The sequence below is a fragment of the Acomys minous genome (genome assembly GCF_964271855.1).
Source record: "Acomys minous genome assembly, chromosome: 6".
NCBI lineage: Eukaryota > Metazoa > Chordata > Mammalia > Rodentia > Muridae > Acomys > Acomys minous.
The window spans coordinates 46436224-46454715 of NC_140487.1; the positions used below are offsets into that span (position 1 = coordinate 46436224).

General features: G+C 37.6%; 1 protein-coding gene across 2 annotated transcripts in view; it reads right to left on the minus strand.

Annotated features, from left to right (window-relative positions):
• GRID2 (glutamate ionotropic receptor delta type subunit 2) overlaps positions 1-18492 on the minus strand; it is a 1382318-nt gene that overhangs the window by 287768 nt on the left and 1076058 nt on the right. The gene's annotated exons all lie outside the window — the stretch shown is intronic.

Genomic DNA, 18492 nt, shown 5'->3' on the forward strand with positions numbered 1-18492 from the left:
CCTTGTGTGAAGTCTTCAGAATGCTTACATTCCGTCTACGTCTGCATCCTGTGCAAACTTAGCAAGACCTTGAGTGTCATCAACATTTGATGAAATAACATTATTTCTTCTGGTCATGGAATGATAATCACCTTGCATAGATTGCTGTGGCAGCCATGGCCAGTGGCCCTGACAATTGTCCTGGATGGTTTTATGTCAACTCGATAACAAGCTAGAATCACCAGAAAGGAGGAAACCTCAATTGAGAAAATGCCTCCTTAAGATAAGGCTGTCGTTAAGCCTGTACAGCATTTTCTCAGTTAGTGGTTGATAGCAGAGTGTCCAGCAATTGGGGATGATACTATCCCAGGGCTGGTGGTCTTGGGCTCTATAAGGAGGCGAGTTGAGAAAGCCATGGAGAACAAGCCATGTAAGGAGCAATCCCCCATTGCCTCTGCATTGGCTCCTGCCTCCAGGTTCCTGTTCATGTTCTGGATTCCTCTAGGTATAGACTACAGTGTGAAAATGTAAATGGAAACTACCTTTTCCTCTCCAGCTGACTTTTGGTCATGGTGTTTCATGACAGCAATAGAAACCCTAACCGAAGTCAATGTGATGCAATGATAAGTAAGCCTACGATGACAATGATCTGTTAATGTTGCATAGGTAGAAGTGAGGGGATCACGAGGCTCCTTCCTGAGATTACAGCCGCCAATACTTCTTCACTTTAGATGCTCAAGATCTCTGAGAGGTACTGGAGAATATAGGAAAAGGAACATTGGCTAGGAGAGAAGCATCTTCAATGGTGCAGCTTTTCGGAATTACCACTCACTTTGAGGTGGGGTTCTTCACCAACTTTTGAGCTACCTGTGTGGTGCTTCTAAACATTTTTTGTTTTAGTTTTAAAATATATTTTAAATCTTTTTTTGAAATTTAAATATAGTTACATGAATTTCTCCTTCTGATTTCTCTCTTAAGCCTTTCATGAATCCCCTTGCTCTTTTTCAAATTCATGTGCTGTATTTCTTTAATTTAGTATATGTATATATACACATATGTATTATATGCTATATATTAATAAATATATAAGTATAACTTGCTCAGCCTATATAATTACCTTCATGCATATGATTTTAGCATCAACCACATGTAGTTTATATACTTTTTTCTCTTCCTTTGTAATAATGCCTGGTATAAGAATAGTCCCCATCCTATGTTGTATGGTTAAATACATGAGACAAATGAATTCATGCTATGTTATTGTCTGAATTTCTGTCATAATTTAACACATAATTCACATGTTAAAACACTAACTTTCTTTTTTAAATACATTTATTTTATTACACATGTATAAAACATACTACATACACCAGGAAGAACATGTGACGTGACAATCATGAGAATCATGAGTTCTATACATGTTACATTCATAGTGGTTTGGCTACTTGTGTTTGTCCAGCTTGAAGTAATCATCTTTCCTGTCTTGTTAGGTCTAAATTTCTGAATGAAATTCAATATCTATCCTATCTCAACTCTAATAACTTAACTTCTTTATCTTGATCTAAAATGATCTTATCCCCTAACCAGCTAAACTTGATTGTAAAACTATACTATCTGGCCTTCAATGCCCCTCAGAGACTTGAGAAGGAATAAAACTTAAATTCCTGAGTGAACCAGCAGTGCAGGCTAGCAGTTTCCAAAACTGACAAATTGACCTAGACCCTTTACTGTCTGAACAGTCACCCAACACTCTATAGCGTTGGAGCCTCATCTTCAGCTTTCTGGCCCAATATCTCTGACAGACTTATTCTCAGGGCAGGAACTATTGAGGATGTGCTTATCCTGTCTTGGCAGAGTGTGGCTGTTGACTCTGGCTGCCCATACTGTATGTGTATATATATATATATATATATATATATATACTGAATATTCAACATTAATAGGCCTTATAAAAAGAATGTTTATATTCACTGTGAAAATAAATGAGACGAAAAATAATACCTCCTGCTAGACCTATAATATGTGAGTATATTAACAGGATTAAATTAATTATGCTAGGCATAGTTTTACTCTGGCCATTAGTTCTCATTTATAATATCTCTGCCTTTAAAATATAGTGTAAACACATTCTCTGGCTATTTTCTGAACTGTCAATTGAGGCTAAATTTTTTATATATGGAAATATTTTTTCAAAGGCAGTTATGATACTTTTTAGATATTTCTCAAAAGCAACAGGCATTTGCTTTTAAAAACACTTAGCTTTTAAAAGATGAAAGCTAAGGAACATTCAGATTTAAATCTACATGAAGATTCTTTCTGAGCAAAGCAGATAATTGCAATCTAATAGAAAAATGCAATAATCAAAGTCTGAATGACGTATGCAAAAAAGTAGAGAAATAAATGTAGGACTGAAAAGGCTAATTGTAGGTTTGTCTCCACAAACACCTTACCCTTGAGAAGACTTGTTTTCAACCACCTGGAAGACTAATTGCTGAGTTTCTCCTTTTGGTGTATATAATTTACAACTTTAGTAGCTCAAATATTTGTATAATTGAAGTACAATGCCATTATATTTGACATCTGCACTTTGAAATACGATAATAAAAATAATGAAAATCATGTCTTCCTGTTTGGGTAATACTGGTCTAGATATGTCATAACAACCTTCACATCTTGATTTCTTTTTATATAGTTGGATATACTATATAAAAATACTTGGAATAAAAGGAGCTTAAGGAAGAAAGAACTAATTTTGGCTCCTGGCTCCAGGCTACAGTTTGTTATGTTAGAAAGTCACGGCAGTAGGAGATTGAAGGAGCTGGTATCAATGTACTCACAATCAGGAAGCAGAGACAAATGAATGCATGCCAGCTCACTTTCTCTGCGTACACAAGCCAACATCTCAGCCAAGGAATGGGACAAACCACAGTAAGAGGGTCTTCCCCATCTTTTATCAATGCAATCTAGATAAGCCTTTACAGACATGCCCAGAGGCCTATTTTCCAGGTGATTATAAATTTTGTCAGGTTGACAATTAACACTAACCATCAAACTCTACCCACTATCAACATCACAACCCAAAATGTTGCTTTAAAAGTTATAATCTTCTGTATCTTATTTCGATTGGCTTTGATCACGTTATAATGTAAATTCATTCAGCACAATTTTAAATTACCATAGACTTTAATTCTAATGCTTTAAATGTTCTAAGTCTCTTAACTGTGAATGTCTATAGAACAAAACAAAACAACAACAACAAAAACCAAGTTAATTATGTCCAACATATAATGGAACAAACAAAAGAGAAGAATCAGGTGATATCAATGAATGATCAGACAGAAGCAAGACCAAAATCCACCAGTAAAAACATCAAATTCTGTCACTCCATGTCTGGCACCTGGGACTTACACTAAAATAGGCTGTGGTTCAAAGGGCTTAGATAGCTTTAGGCTTCCAGCACTGCCACCTGCAACACACAAAACCTTCTTGTGGGTTTTATTCCCATGTTCCCATGCCAACAGTTATCCTTGATAGACTTTCTATAATCTAGGCATCTCTAACATACTGAAGTATCTATTGCAACTTAAACTGCATGTAAATGTAATAGAATAGAGATTCTGACCCTGTCACATACTGTCTGGTATCAACTGGTCTCTAAATTTGCAGAACAGGATTTACATATATATATATATATATATATATATATATATATATATATATATATATATATAATTTACTAATATTACATCTCAATTGTTATCCCATCCCTTGTATTCTCCCATTCGTTCCTCCCTCCTGCTTTCCCGTTACTCCCCTCCCCTATGACTGTGACTGAGGGGGAACTTCTCCCGCTATATATGCTCATACGGTATCAAGTCTCTTTTTGGTAGTATGCTATCCTTCCTCTGAGTGCAATAAGGCCTCCATATCCAGGGGATGTGGTCAAATATGGGGCACCAGAGTTCATGTGAAAGTCAGTCCCCACTCTCCACTCAGTGGTGGAGAATGTCCTGTCCATTGGCTAGATCTGGGTAGGGGTCTGAAGTTTACTGCATGTATTATCCTTGGCTGGTGCCATAGTTTTAGCAGGACCCCTGGTCTAGAACAGGATTTAATGACCCCCTCAACCTTGCATTGTTCTTTCATGTCTACAAAACCAGGAACATTATCCATATGGCATCCACCAGGAGTTCTGATGCCATATGGATAGAGCCTGTCCCCCTAGGACCAGAGTTGCACCATTTCTGTGTGTTGACACTGGATAAACACTATGCTAGCCAATTGTTTTTTAGGAGTAGGGAACTCAGGTGCACTCTTCCTAATGAGTGATTTCTTGTCCTGAAGGCAACTATCCTATTGTCCCTGAGAGCCGGTTTCCTGTAACAATTAGAGCAGCTTTGCTGCTGTACTCTCCTTATCTAAAATTCTAAGCTTGCTTATATACCCTACCTCTTCCAAACATATTAGTCCATTGTCTTTAATTTAAATTCACTTGATACACTCAGATCATGGGCAGAATGAAATGAGATTCTTGGTTAACTATCACATCCCAGTTCCTAAATGAAACCGTTGGTCCCTTATGAAGCCTCATGAGCTGTGTCCTCATTCTTTGTTTCTCTCAGCATTTTTGTCTTCTCAGCATCCACCAGATTGGCCCATTAATCTTTGTTTACATCATGATAGGGACTTTCTAAGTCAAATTTTCAAAGTTTTTTTTTTTTTTTAATATTCCTTCTATGAAACAGCTCAAAAGGCCTAAGGGCTATCTGATTAGTTAAGTTTATCACAGCAATGGGTGTACTTCGAAGTACCAATTTCTGTATTAGTTTCTCTTCATGTTGGTGTGATAATGTACTCTGACAAAAGCAATTAACACTACCTATTACATCTTGCATTGATGGAAATTGGGAAAACTTAACATAGCAAGAGTTTGTAGAGCTAAAGAAATAGTAGAAAATTAGAACACCAAACTTTTGAATAGATTATAGAAAAGAGACTTGGTGTTTGTGACTGTTTTTTCCCCCTGAGGCAGAAATAACCACATTAAAAAATGGCGTTAAAAAAGAGTTCTTGCCAGCCTGGTCTACAAAGTGAGTCCAGGACAGCCAAGGCTACACGGAAAAAACATGTCTAAAAAAAAAAAAAGGCAGGGATACGGGGTGGGGCCAGGGAGGGGATAACAAGAAGATACATGCAAGGAGATAACAATCAAGATATAATCTGAATAAATTTTTAAAAATTCTCAAGGAAAGAAAAAAGAGTTGTTAAAGTAGGGAAGATGGGAGAACTTGGAATATGAAAATAGAGGAAAGGAATATGGAGATTAGGAAAGTGTAAGCTAAACCAACAACAAACATTTAAATAGAAAATTAAATATAAGCACAGCTGCAATAGTGATCAATATGAAATATCTCTGCCAAAACGATGGAATACATATGAGACCTCTACAGAGGGTTTTAAGGAAAAGAAGACTACATGGATAGGTGTGAACAGTGATCAGATTAATCAGCATCTAAGAGAGTCTCTTCACATTGCATTATCAGGATGTATCAGGTGAAATCCCTGGTGCCTCTCTCCCCTGCTCTTTGCCTATCCCTCTCTTTTTCTCTCTGAATAATTTGGAAGACTCTGAAAAAGCTTCTGAATAGCTAAGCCATTCCTCAAGGAGAAGCAGCCCAGATCTGGTATCTGCATCCACAAATAAAGTAGCTATATGTATGTACAAGGGTCAACCTGGCAGATGCATGATCATCACCCACACATATATATGCAACTGATTCACAGCAGTGACATGACAGTGCCAGGCAGAAACTAGAGCCTTTCATTAACCAGAACTGGGTCAAGTAGATACACCCCCCAAAATATGAAACATGTCTCCTAACATGTAGAAAAATTGATACTAAGTAGCTTGTCACAAATAGAAATAACAGCCATAAAATAATATAATTGACTATATCTATAACTTTGAATAAAAAATTATTTCTTAAGGCCCAAAAAGAATTGGAATGAATAAAAAATACTTTATATTTGAGAAGATATAACAAAGTTAACAATAATAAAAGATATTTACCACACAAGAATGTCCTCTATATTAATAATTTATAAGTCAGTAAGAATGCAACAAGAAAAAGCATAGATTTAAAAAATAATGAAGAGCCTTCACAAAAGACAGAATGATGCAACATGTATGAAATGTAAACATCATTACTTGTGGGAAATACATAAAATAAAGTAAAATGCTGCTTCAGCACCACTAGAATGGTCAGCTGAAGACAACTGTATCCAGTGTTGGAAAGATAAGAAATTTGCAGAATTCTCATAGTGTTTTAGTGGGACTGAAAATTCATCCATTTAGAGTGGGGACTGACTTTCACATGAACTCTGGTGCCGCATATTTGACCACATCCCCTTGTAGGGAGGCCTGGTGGCACTCAGGGGAAGGATGGCAGGCCACCAAGAAGAGACTTGATACCCTATGTTCATATACAGGGAGAGGAGGTCCCCCTCAGTCACAGTCATAGGGTAGGGGAATAGGGTGAAAGTGGGAGGGAGGGAGGAATGGGAGGATAGAAGCGATGGGATAACAATTGAGATGTAATGTGAATGAATTAATAAATAAATTAATTAAAAAATAAACATACACATAAAAAATAAATAAAATTCATTCATTTACCTTGATAATTTGCCTGTCTCCTTAGAAACCAATTCCTGCACATCTAACAGATACATAGAAGACTATATAAAGTAGTATTATCCCTAACTTTCACAAGTAGAAACACCTCAGATGTTCTTTGAGAATATAATGGGTAGATAATGCTACATCTGTACAAACAAATATTACTCAGCAGTGAAAATGAGAAGGTCTCATGATACATTAGACTATAGGAAGATTGGGGAAGTCAAGTAATGCTACTTGAAGACATCAAATAGAGTTTGAGAGAAAACTGTGGGGATTTTATCCTTGGTGGTATTTTATCTTTTGATGGGTGACAACTTTGAGCATCTCAGTGCTCCTAGTTTACTGGGGTGCACAGTTAAAATATCAATAAAAGAGGAAAGTAAAGAGAATCTCTTTCTCCCTAAATTCTTGTCTTTATCTACAAATTTGAGAAAATGTCTTTTTATATGTCCGGATTACTAGATCTGCATCAGGCATCAGGCAGATGGTGTCTGTTCCCCTACCTGCATCCTTACATATTTACTCAGTGGGTCTGCACCCCTACCTGTTCGCTCAGTGGGTCTGCATCCCTACCTATTTACTCAGTGGGTCTGCATCACTGCCTGTTCACTCAGTGGGTCTGAACCCCTACCTGTTCACTCAGTGGGTCTGCATCTCTGCCTGCTCACTCAGTGAGTCTGCAGACATGCCTGATCACCAAGTGGGTCTGCAGCCCTGCCTGCTCACTCAGTATGTCTGCAGCCCTATAGCACCACTGAGTCATGAAGAAATCGGACATGCAGAGTAAGCCTGTGGGGTTAGCAGTCTTATGGACACTAATCATTTTGGTGTGGCTGGCTTGTCGCATCAAAAATATCAAGCCCATTCTGTATCTACTGTGTTCCTTCTAAAAGTTGTTAAAGAACCAAAAGAGTGTTTTGTCCTCAGGCGAAATAGTAAAGTTGATAATTCTACCCGATTTAGGCACAAAGTTGTTATTCTAAGTTTTATTCTGTGCAAACACAAGATTTTCCTGTTTGCCTAAAATACAGAGGAGTGCCTAATTATGTAAATGATACAATCATTAAGTTAGCTTTTGATAGGCTTAAAGACTCACAGAATCTATATTTCATAACCTACTGCTATGGAGCTAATGAATTAGAGTTAACTAAAAAGATAGTATACTCTACATTTTCCTTGTGGCTGAGTATGTTGTGGTAGACTGACCAACTGAAGTATCAGTAGAAGTTGGAGTGTTTTACATTTAATGAACCATATTTTACAAAATAAAAATAATACAATGGAAAACATTACAGTGCTGACGTGCTCTCTGGACATCTGATGTATGTTCAACTCTGTACCTTCCTGGAGGTTTGTTTATACTCACATTGAGATATTGGGAGGCTGATACCTCTCTCTCTCTCTCTCTCTCTCTCTCTCTCTCTCTCTCTCTCCTCTCTCCTCCTGAATGTAGTAAGGAGACTGTTTTTCTTTGGGTTTCAGGGGAATAGTTTCACCATACTAAACCCAAAACCCATTATCAGGCTATGACAGGATCCTCCCATCTGCTGTGTCAGTCCTCAGGACCAGAAATGACTTTACATGTTAGAGGGAGAGCATGAAAATCACAGTGTCATTGCAAAAAAGTAGTTGTGTTTATAGTTAGAATTCAACATGTATAGACTGATAAGAAGACGACTCAGCTATTATTAACATGAAGAATAATGTGATAATTCTCCTAAAAAAATGTAAACCTATTTCTAGAAAAGGATTACAACACTCATAGTTAATCTGTCAGGCAATAGAAAGCCATCAGCATTTACTAATGTAATTTCATGGATACTCAAATTCTACCATGTTTCATACTCAATGACATTGCGGGAAGTACAACCTCACCAACAGCAGGGTCAAAGTCTGATAGCTCAGTTCCAAGCCTTCCACTGTCCTGGTCCATCTGTAATCATCTGAGACTCCTCGCTGAATCAAGGCTACACAAGGCCTCTCCTCCCTGACTTCGTTATGCACTTTTCCTTCATCCATTACCATTTGCCTAGATTGACCTCTCTCCCCATCAGCTTATATCTAAAAATTTGCATGCAATCCACTGCATCCTCCCTCAACTTCCTTTCTATCCTCATGCTGAGCTTCCAAATTTAGATAAATCCAGCATGTTTCCTATTCTATATGTGACTGTGTGAGCAGCCCACTGTAACTGAGAAATAGCACAGAGGCAAACGTGCCATTTTATACCCTTGTCCACAGACCTCAAATGAGTTTTTAACTGCAGAATCACAGTACAGCTCCTTATCGACGCAGCCTTCCTCTCCCTGAGACATGAGTTTCTTCTAGACCTGCCACTCCCCTCTCAGTTAATAACCTATCCACTAAAAAAAAAATTAAACAGAGGGAACTTCCTTAGAAACGAGGCATGAACAGGTTACAGTGAACATGGGGCATAAGAAAAAAGGGGCTCCGTGCTCGCAAGTTCAAACAAAAGCAATAGAAAAATGAAAGCAAAGCACATTCAGATATCAGGTGGGAGCAGAAGGGATGACAAAATTAGGATCCTTGTAATTTGTCATTCAGTTTTAAATTTGAATTCGGAATATGTAAATAATTTCCACTGTGTAAATAATATTTTTTTTTAAAAAAGAAAACTGAAAACAGCCTGTCTGAAATGAGCCTACTTAAACATGAAGCTAGTGACATCATCAAACAGAAGAAAGCACATCATATTACTTTAAGCATGATTACTGAATATTAAATGGCACAGCCTTTGTGGCTCAGGATCCAGTCAGTAGCGGTTTGGGTCGGGTCCCTTCTGAGAGCAGCTGTTCTTTAGAATGAATGGGAGTAGAGCAGGCCCTTCTTACTTCCCCCAACACCCTACATGGCTGGAAATACCCTGTCAGTAAAGTTGCTTAAATTTCCAGAGAGAGAGAGAGAGAGAGAGAGAGAGAGAGAGAGAGAGAGAATGTGTGTGTATGCCATTGCCTATCTGGAGACACTGCACAGTCACAGTCAGCAAATGCACTTTCGCTGCTGGATCACTCCTGTGTCTGTGTGCTACACATCCGTAGAAAAGAGAACACAGGCACTCAGTTTGTGTTGCCTTGCAGCTGTTGAGATAACAGTAGCCCTGGCATGGGGTGATGTACTAGGCACCGGCAAGTGCCAACGGGTTGTGTTACAACAGTCATGTTGAAATCTGTGCTTCTAGCTAACTGTCCTGAGTAAACAAAATGGGTAAAGGGAGAAACTGAAGGCAATGAATGTCCAATGAAAAAGGTGAAAATTGTATGTCGTGACGTCAGCTTTGAAGTCTTTTAGGCCGGCACTGTTCGTGTGGCGATAACCAAGAGTAAGACTAAGGCTAGGCAATCCCAGTCACACGGTCTTCTGCCTCCAAGGTCTCCATGCTGAGGGAAGTGTGTGAGTAAGAAAGTTTAAATTCTAGATCCTTTCTGAATTGTCTTGTGGCACAAGTACCCCGTTATGCTTCCCATGAAGTGGAAATCAGCCTTCCTCTGCATAAATTCTTTTTATGATTGGACCAGGGAAGTTCTGCCATTCTCTTTTGATTTTATTCATAATTCTTTTTATTGTCTCTTGGTTACAAGTTAGGCACTCAAGTAACTGGATGCAGAGAAATTGGAAGCCCACTTCTAACAGTTTTATACTAAACAGATGAAACTTAAGCTTTGCGTAAGGTGTTATCAGGAATGGTAATGACCTGAGCATTGAGATCTGGTGTGCTAATGTGTTCATGCTTTGGCTGGTGACAGTTGTTGCACTGGCTCACTAAAGGATGTGTGATAAAAAAAAAAAGAAATCCACGCACAATCAAACATGTATGCTGCATGGGTTTGTGGAGGTGGGAATGCTGGTGTTTATCCGTGCTGGAAAATCTTTGCATCTGTCTTAGATTAGGAGCGCACTTCCTAGATAGAGACATTAAAGATGGTTTGGACACACCCATATCTGAGACCGCAACTACTGCAAAATATAGGATCTACTGCTAAAATAATGAAGAGAGTACCCTAGGCTAGAAAAAGCTAGGAGATGCCAAACTATCAGAAATGTGATAAAATTGTCTTGCTAAGTTGTGACTGTTTATGAAAGAATGGTAATTTGATGTACTTTGCCCTTCAGAGATCGATGGAATATCATACTGATTAGAGAAAAAACATGAATGCCTCCATTTACATAAAGACTCCATTTGTAACCAACAAATGATGGCTAAAGTTGGATACTTGCTAAGCTGCTTCTTGACCACTACAGACAGAAAAATTCGGAATCTGAGGACAAGAACATAGCTTCAGTTGCTGAGTAGTTGTGTGGGGTTCCTGTCTAAATCACCTACTTTGTGGGTCTAAAAACCAGTATTAGGAATGGCAGAGCCTAGCATTTTTGTGTATCTTCTTTCTATTTTCCTTAAGTACTTATAATATTAATAATTACATGTCATTTATACTTTTTATTTATTACATTTTACTCAGTAAATAATATTTTCTCAACCTGAGGCATTTAAAAAAAGATTCTTAAAGTATTTTTATTTTTAGAACTTCAGAAAGTTTCACTACCATATAGTATACTGCTATATGCACCATTGGATATGTAATATTTTAAGTATTTTTTTAAAGTGTATACCCCTTGAAGAAAAGTTATGTTGTTAAAAATGGATTTTATGTCTTATATCAATGATGAGTTTTCTAGTGCTGTACGGCATCACTCTGTCACACTAACATATGTTTATCTGAAGTGTTGGCGTTTCTGTTGATTGTAAATGTCAAAATATTGCTCTGGACTTGGTGACATTCTATTTACAAATGTGTACTTAGAATTAGGGCGAGTCACTGAAGTGGCAATTTCTCCATAGGAACATTTCTTACCATCACATCAGCTGGGATGCCAAGCAGCTCACAGTAGCTGTGACGTTTCTCCAGGGCTTCAACAACAGCAGCTAGATGCTGCTATTTTGAAGGTGCCTATATTGTGGGACTAGTGAGTTTGTCATGTTTCACTTTATAAGACTCTCCTACATGCAAATGGAAATTGGTATATTCTGCATATCTATATGTAATTATCTGAAATAAGATTACTGATCTGAGCAGATAAAAAAGAATGTTATTTCATTTATCCCATCTATGAGCTGCTGGAGAGCGTGTAGGTGTCTGACAAAACCAAAGCTGCAGGATCTCCATGACACAGGGAAACAACAGGATATCTGAGACGGTCCCGGGGAGGATTCAGTATTCATGGTGTGGCAGAGACAAGAGGCCTCAAACCAGAGCAATGGCTTACTGCAACGAACATTTACAAGTGAACTTGTTTGGGCAAAGAGTATACTGTGGGACATGCCATGACACACTGCAGATTCCATACATATTTTCCATTTTCTTTTGGTTGGAGAGGGAGGTTGCAAGGGTAGAGGGCAGAGTGCATGAGGTGAAATTCCCAAAGAGCCAAGCAAAAGTTTAAAAAGATGTTATTTCAACATTAGGATTTCTTACTAAAAGGTATAATTTATATTCTTATAACTTTAGAGTTAATGAAAGCATTTAATTTTATTTTATTGAACCTATTACCATGGGATATATTTGATGAAAAGATTTGAAAATTGTTAAGTTAATAATTAATTATAATCAGATTTAACAGGTGCTGGCTACACCACATCAACCTTATCTGATGGTTTTAATGTAACTTTAAAGTGTCAATTGCTATAAATTATATTAAAACTAAATTGAATTTTATTACATTACTAGTAATATTTGGGAAGTTTTACTTTCTAGATGTTCTTATTACTCTAGCCCTAAAATATTCACACTGTCTATTGGTCTAAAGAGTAAAAACGCATAATGTAGTTGGGGTACATTAGAGTTTTATGCACTTGACCTTCATTTAAGTGTTGAAAAATCTCTCAACATCAATGATTCATTGTCATATAAATGCAGCATTAAGGACATGAGATGATCCGGCTTTGTATACAGAGTTTACCAATACCTAGCCACAGACCCACTAGTTGTCCCATGCCCCACAGTGATGACAGCTATACTATATATAGACTTTTCTCAGGGCCTCACTTAATGAAGTCTTTCTCACCTCATGCACTAACTGTTTTCAATCAGCTCTAGTACATAAATTGATCTCAACATGAATGAACTGAATTCAACCTACTGAGATAGACAAGTCTACCAGGACATGAAGCAGCAAAGTACTTTTTATGAATCCCACTAACCAGGCTTGAATTGTTACTTTGCTCACTGTACAGTACTTCAGTTATTCTGAAATCTGAAATTCTTTTTTACCTTTTCAGAATAATTAGGAGTGTGGTTTGAATAAGAATGGCCTTTACACGTGCTCATATATTTGAGTGCTAGGACATCAGGGACCAGTGCTACCAGGGAGGGCTGGGGGGGGGGTATGGCTTTTTGGAGGAAGTGTGTCACTGGGGGTGGGCTGTGAGATTTCAAGGGCCCAGAACAGGCCTAATGGCTTCTTCTTCCTGCTGCCAGCCGATCCAGATGTAGAAGTGTCAGCTACCTCTCCAGACAGTGTTTGCAGTGTGCTCTAATGTTCCCTACCACGATGATAATGGAGTAAACCTCTGAAACTGTAAGCCAGCCCCAATTAAATGCTTTCTTTTTTAAAAAAATTTTTTTTATTAATTTATTAATTTATTCTTGTTACATCTCAATGGTTATCCCATCTTCCCTCCTTCCCTTTTGGAAGAGTTGCCATGGTCATGGCATCTCTTCACAATCATTCTACTATTATAGAACACTGACTAAGATACTAGGTCTCTCTTGTTCCGAAACTGAGAGGTAGTACGGAAGGCTTGGTGGCATGAAAGATCTTTATTGAGATTTCCACTACTACAGAGACCTGGACTTCACGATATTGATAGATAACAAAGGCAGTTTTAATGGCAAACATAGTGTCAGTGTGCAGACTCTTCCATGAGTCTCTTGAAATTTTTATATGCAACACACTTACTTATTTATTTAACTCTTTCTGTTCCTTTCCCAGTATGTAGCAAATGTACCTCAGGAAATGCCAATGAAGAAAATAATAAACATGTGCTTTCAGGAAACTGGCACAACAATTGAATTTCAAAGACCATTGGTAACATATATTCCAGACTCTCACTGGGTGACAGAACAGTTCTCATTACACATATGCCTTCTATTAGTTAGTATTTTGCCAAAAACTTGCACACTTATTTTTTGTTTTCATGTATAGTCCATTTCCATTTTATGTCTTATTTTAAAAATTCATAAAGAAAAAAATAAAGTTGTCCCAAACTTTCTTTCCTTGAGTACATTCATCCATACTTGAAATGACTACCTTTTTAAACATTTAGGTCCAGGATTTGGAAAAAAAATTAAATGCATGCATAATAGGCAGAATTTTCCTATAGGATATTGCATAACTGGAATATCTGAGATTTTAGTAATTCTGTTGAAATGGAGAAGATGAAAGACAAGCCAAAGTCTTCACAATGTAGACAACATTTTCAGGTTGCTTAGTTCAAGGATACGATGCAAATTTAAATGTCAATTTATACATCACTCTGCTTTGCTTGCAGTATTACTTGGTCTGAATGTATGTATTTCTTACTTTTATTTACTATATTATTTGGTTAATAATGTAGGTGTTTCAGTTCTGTTATTAATTCATCAATGTATATTCACTGCCTGTTCACTCATGGTAAAGAAGGAGAGAAAGGAAACAAGGAAGGCCTAACTTAAAGAGTGTGTCACTATTCTTCAAATGTGTATAAATACTACATGTCAGCAGCTCTTAAAATAGCTCTTCTTTTTAATGCTATTTGTCTTGACACCCACTGATTTCACAGCAGACCCAGCACTTGAATGGGTCTGGGAAAGGTGCAAAGAGAGGAAATATTGTTGGCATACCTAACCCTTTGTCATGCAGCCTGAAGCCAGACTGCAGTAGAGTCAGAACCTGCCACTCATTGGTGATATACTGATTTTTAATGTTTTAAAATAATTATAGTGAGGCCTAAGCCACTACATAAAACTACTATATAAATTCTGGAGCCATTAGTAACCTCATTTTTCACAGATTCAATCAATCAGGGTTAGGAAGAGTATTGCACCCGTTCTGCCAAGTCTTGAAGCATGAAGTTCAAAGAGTAAGCAGAGGTTGTCAACAGAAAGGAAAGCACAGTGAAACTCATAGTTGAGTTATTAATTTTGAGTTCTTAAGAGTGCTTCCTGACCCATGCCTACAGAAAGGCATCATTAGTTCTCAAGGTCAGAGAATCTCAACACGTGTCCACTCAGTCCTAGTGATGAAAGGGCCAGAAGCTAGCCGAAAGGATGTTTGTAAAGCTCCAGGTGCCAATTCCCAAAACTGTTACCCACCACTGAAGACTAGTTTGAACTTAGTAGTCATTGACTGAGCATGCATTAGGCTTATAATGTGATAGAGAAGGTCGTCATCTGACTTCATGAATCCAGCTTTGCAAAAACAGTGTCAACCTTTTTAGCCTTGGAAGTTCTCTTCTTCCATAGTTGCTTGTTTCCCAGAACTCTTTAGGGGACATTCTAAAGAACAGAAGAGAAAAATAACTCTACTCTTGTTTCTTTTATATAGTTTTCTCGAATCATATGTTGTAAAACATCTAAAGTAGGAAACTTCCTACGGTAGTTCTATAGGACATTGGCTAGGATCAAATGTAGACATGTTATTCATTATATGGTTATAGGGAGTTACACACATTTTAGTGTGATTGGAGCATGCAGAATAACTCATGGTAAACAGTGATTTCCACAAGCATTGCTGATTGCGTATGCAAATGTGAGCATACAACTGAAAGCCTTGGTGTGCATTGTGTTCTTGAATGCAAATATGTAAAGCTGGGTGTGTTTTGGAATTTCATGTCATTAAAAAGCTTGCTGAAAGAATGCCTGCTTCCTTTTATACATGTTTGGGGGCTAGTTTCTAGATTCTGCTGGGAAGTTCTACAGATATTTTAAACTTAGTGTCTGTGGAGTCACAGAGTCAGGGACTTGAAGTTGAATTTTCGAGAGAAAAGTCAAGAATCAGGGTCATAATCCTGTATTAATTGGTCAATAATCATGCAGGAAGCATGGGCAGATGATAGCAAAAAGTCTCATGATAAAACTGAAAAAACAGTAACAAAAGTCTTGGACTCCAGCCAACATTAAGAAAAAAATTATACAGCAATGATCAGGAGCCAAAAATAAAAAGGCCTCTATTATTATTTCCCGTCATACCAGGTGTAGTATTATGTGGTTGAAAATGTGTTTCTCAGCTCCTTTTCACAACAGCTTATATATTAGTATCAGGAGAGCATGGTGAGGCTTCCTATACCAAGGGCAAGATTAAGACAAGAGAATATCTGTAAGGTTTATCTATGATAGAAAAGGGAGGAGCTCAGGCAGGAAGAGAAAACATGTCAGAGCATCCCATGAGTTACCTAGTGTCTCCTCCCCAAAACACATGCACCATTAGTTTTTCCCAGGATAAATATCAACACATTTTATGTTCCTCATCTGTTCTCTATAATCACAAGAATAAGCAGATTTAGATCAAGGCAATTAGGCTAAAACTTTAGAATGGATTCAAGGTGATAAAATTGACTTAAGTAGAGTAAGAACTCATCTCAGAGACTTGGAAAAAATCTTCAATAAGTTGAAAATAATTTACTGAAAACGGGATACTAATATGCTAGTATGAAACAATGAAGTGGAGGCAAAATATGACCAATATAATTGGCTGAATATCTGGATGTGACCTGCCAGGATGATAGAAGGTGATGTTAAAAGAGTCAAGCACAAAACAGATTCTAGTGGTATTATAAAATAAAGCCAGTTAGAAAAGTCTTGCCTCAGAATTCTGGGTGTCCAGGTAGTGGTATTCTGCAACCTGACATCATACTTTTGAAATATTATATGAATAATCACTGTATCTCTGTGTCTGTCTGTCTCCTCTCCCTCCATATTTCATATAGCCCATTAGCCCAGGCTGGCCTTGGCCCTCCTTTCTTCTCCCAGCTGCTGGGATTAGAGGCACACCTATTTTATTTTCTCTGTTTTTAGCAGTGACATGTGTAGTATAAACCATTAGAAAACAGTCAGTGCCACAAGTTGGAATTGTGAAGTTATAATAGTTTCTTTTAAAATTATATTGACAAATAACATTTTTATGTAACCTAAAACATAATGTATTAGATCTCAGTGAACCAAACTTTCAATGTATCTGTCACACATTCAAACAAATGATTGACTTTTTTTTCTTTTTCCTTTTGCAGAGACACTGATTCATTAGGGTGTTACACATTTGTGTTTCTTCCAAACTCTACAAACTTACATATTTATTCTACAGATATATAACAAGACATGTGAAACACTGAGAATATTTGAGAACCCCTGGTGTTCTTTGAGTCATGAGCATGCTAAGCAGTTTTCACGTGTGAATATTATCTTAGGAAAATTATTCAATTTAATTGTGGTCTCATAAGCAGATTCTTGGCCAGGCCTAAGGAACTTTTTCTTTTATTTTTTACACCAATCTATTTATGGCAAAAATCATTCTAAATCTGCTAGGGGATAAAAATTCTGAAAGATTCTTTAGAAAGTAGATGGAGGAAAACAATGAAAGGCATGCTAATTTTTGCATGAAGATGGTTTTTTTGTGTGTGTGATTTAACTTAATTCTTACAGAACTTCCAAAGTTCTTTTCTGTCTAAGACTCATTAGTTGCTCAGGAAGCAGTTGCTTGTGGTACTTGATGATGATGGATCTTTTATCAGTGAAACAGAAACAGAAGCTCAGGTATCTAGGTGAGTGACCCTGGGCAAGTCTTGTTTCTCTATGCCTTGTCATTTTTCATTAATTTATTCATATCACATCTCAATTGTTATCCCATCCCTTGTATCCTCCCATTCCTCCTTCCCTCCCATTTTCCCCTTACTCCCCTCCCCTATGACTGTGACTGAGGGGGACCTCCTCCCCTGTATATGCTATAGGGTATCAAGTCTCTTCTTGGTAGCCTGCTATCCTTCCTCTGAGTGCCACCAGGCCTCCCCATCAAGGGGACATGGTCAAATAAGGGGCACCAGAGTTCCTGTGAAAGTTAGACTCCACTCTCCACTCAACAGTGGAGAATGTCCTGTCCATTGGTTAGATCTGGGTAGGGGTTCAAAGTTTACTGCACGTATTGTCCTTGGCCCTCACCTCCTCAATTGCTTTCTGGCCTTCAGGAAGTAAACACCTTCTGCCACATGGTTCTGCAACCATGATAATCTGCTTTGCTTCAAGCCTATAGACATGGGTCCAGGAGACCTAGGAATGAAACCTGTGGAACTAGGAGGCAAAACAAAGCTTTCCTTCTTCACAACAGTTTCTCCTCAAGCATTCATGGCAGCAGTAGAAGACGGATGAGCTCACCAATGCACATACACAGGATCACCGTGCCCGACTGATGTATGAGTACTAGGAATTTCAGTAATTAAGCTAAATATTATTTTGTTTTTCCAGCTATGTCCTGTGTATATCCTATGCACTTGGTTCTCAATCTTCATACTTCTGCACCATTTAATATAGTTCCTCATGTTGTTGGGACCCACTACCATAAAATTATTTTCATTGTTACTTCATAAGTGTAATTTTGCTATTATGTATTGTAACATAAATATTTTTCATATAGAGGCTTTCCAAAGGGGTCACAACCCCCAGGCTGAAAACCACTCATATAAGCTATTAATAACAAATTTCAAACTTTTTTCTACATGAGCCAGATATTTTAAAGTAATACAGAGTTGTCACATTTCATATCCAATTTTTATGAATGTATAAATGTCT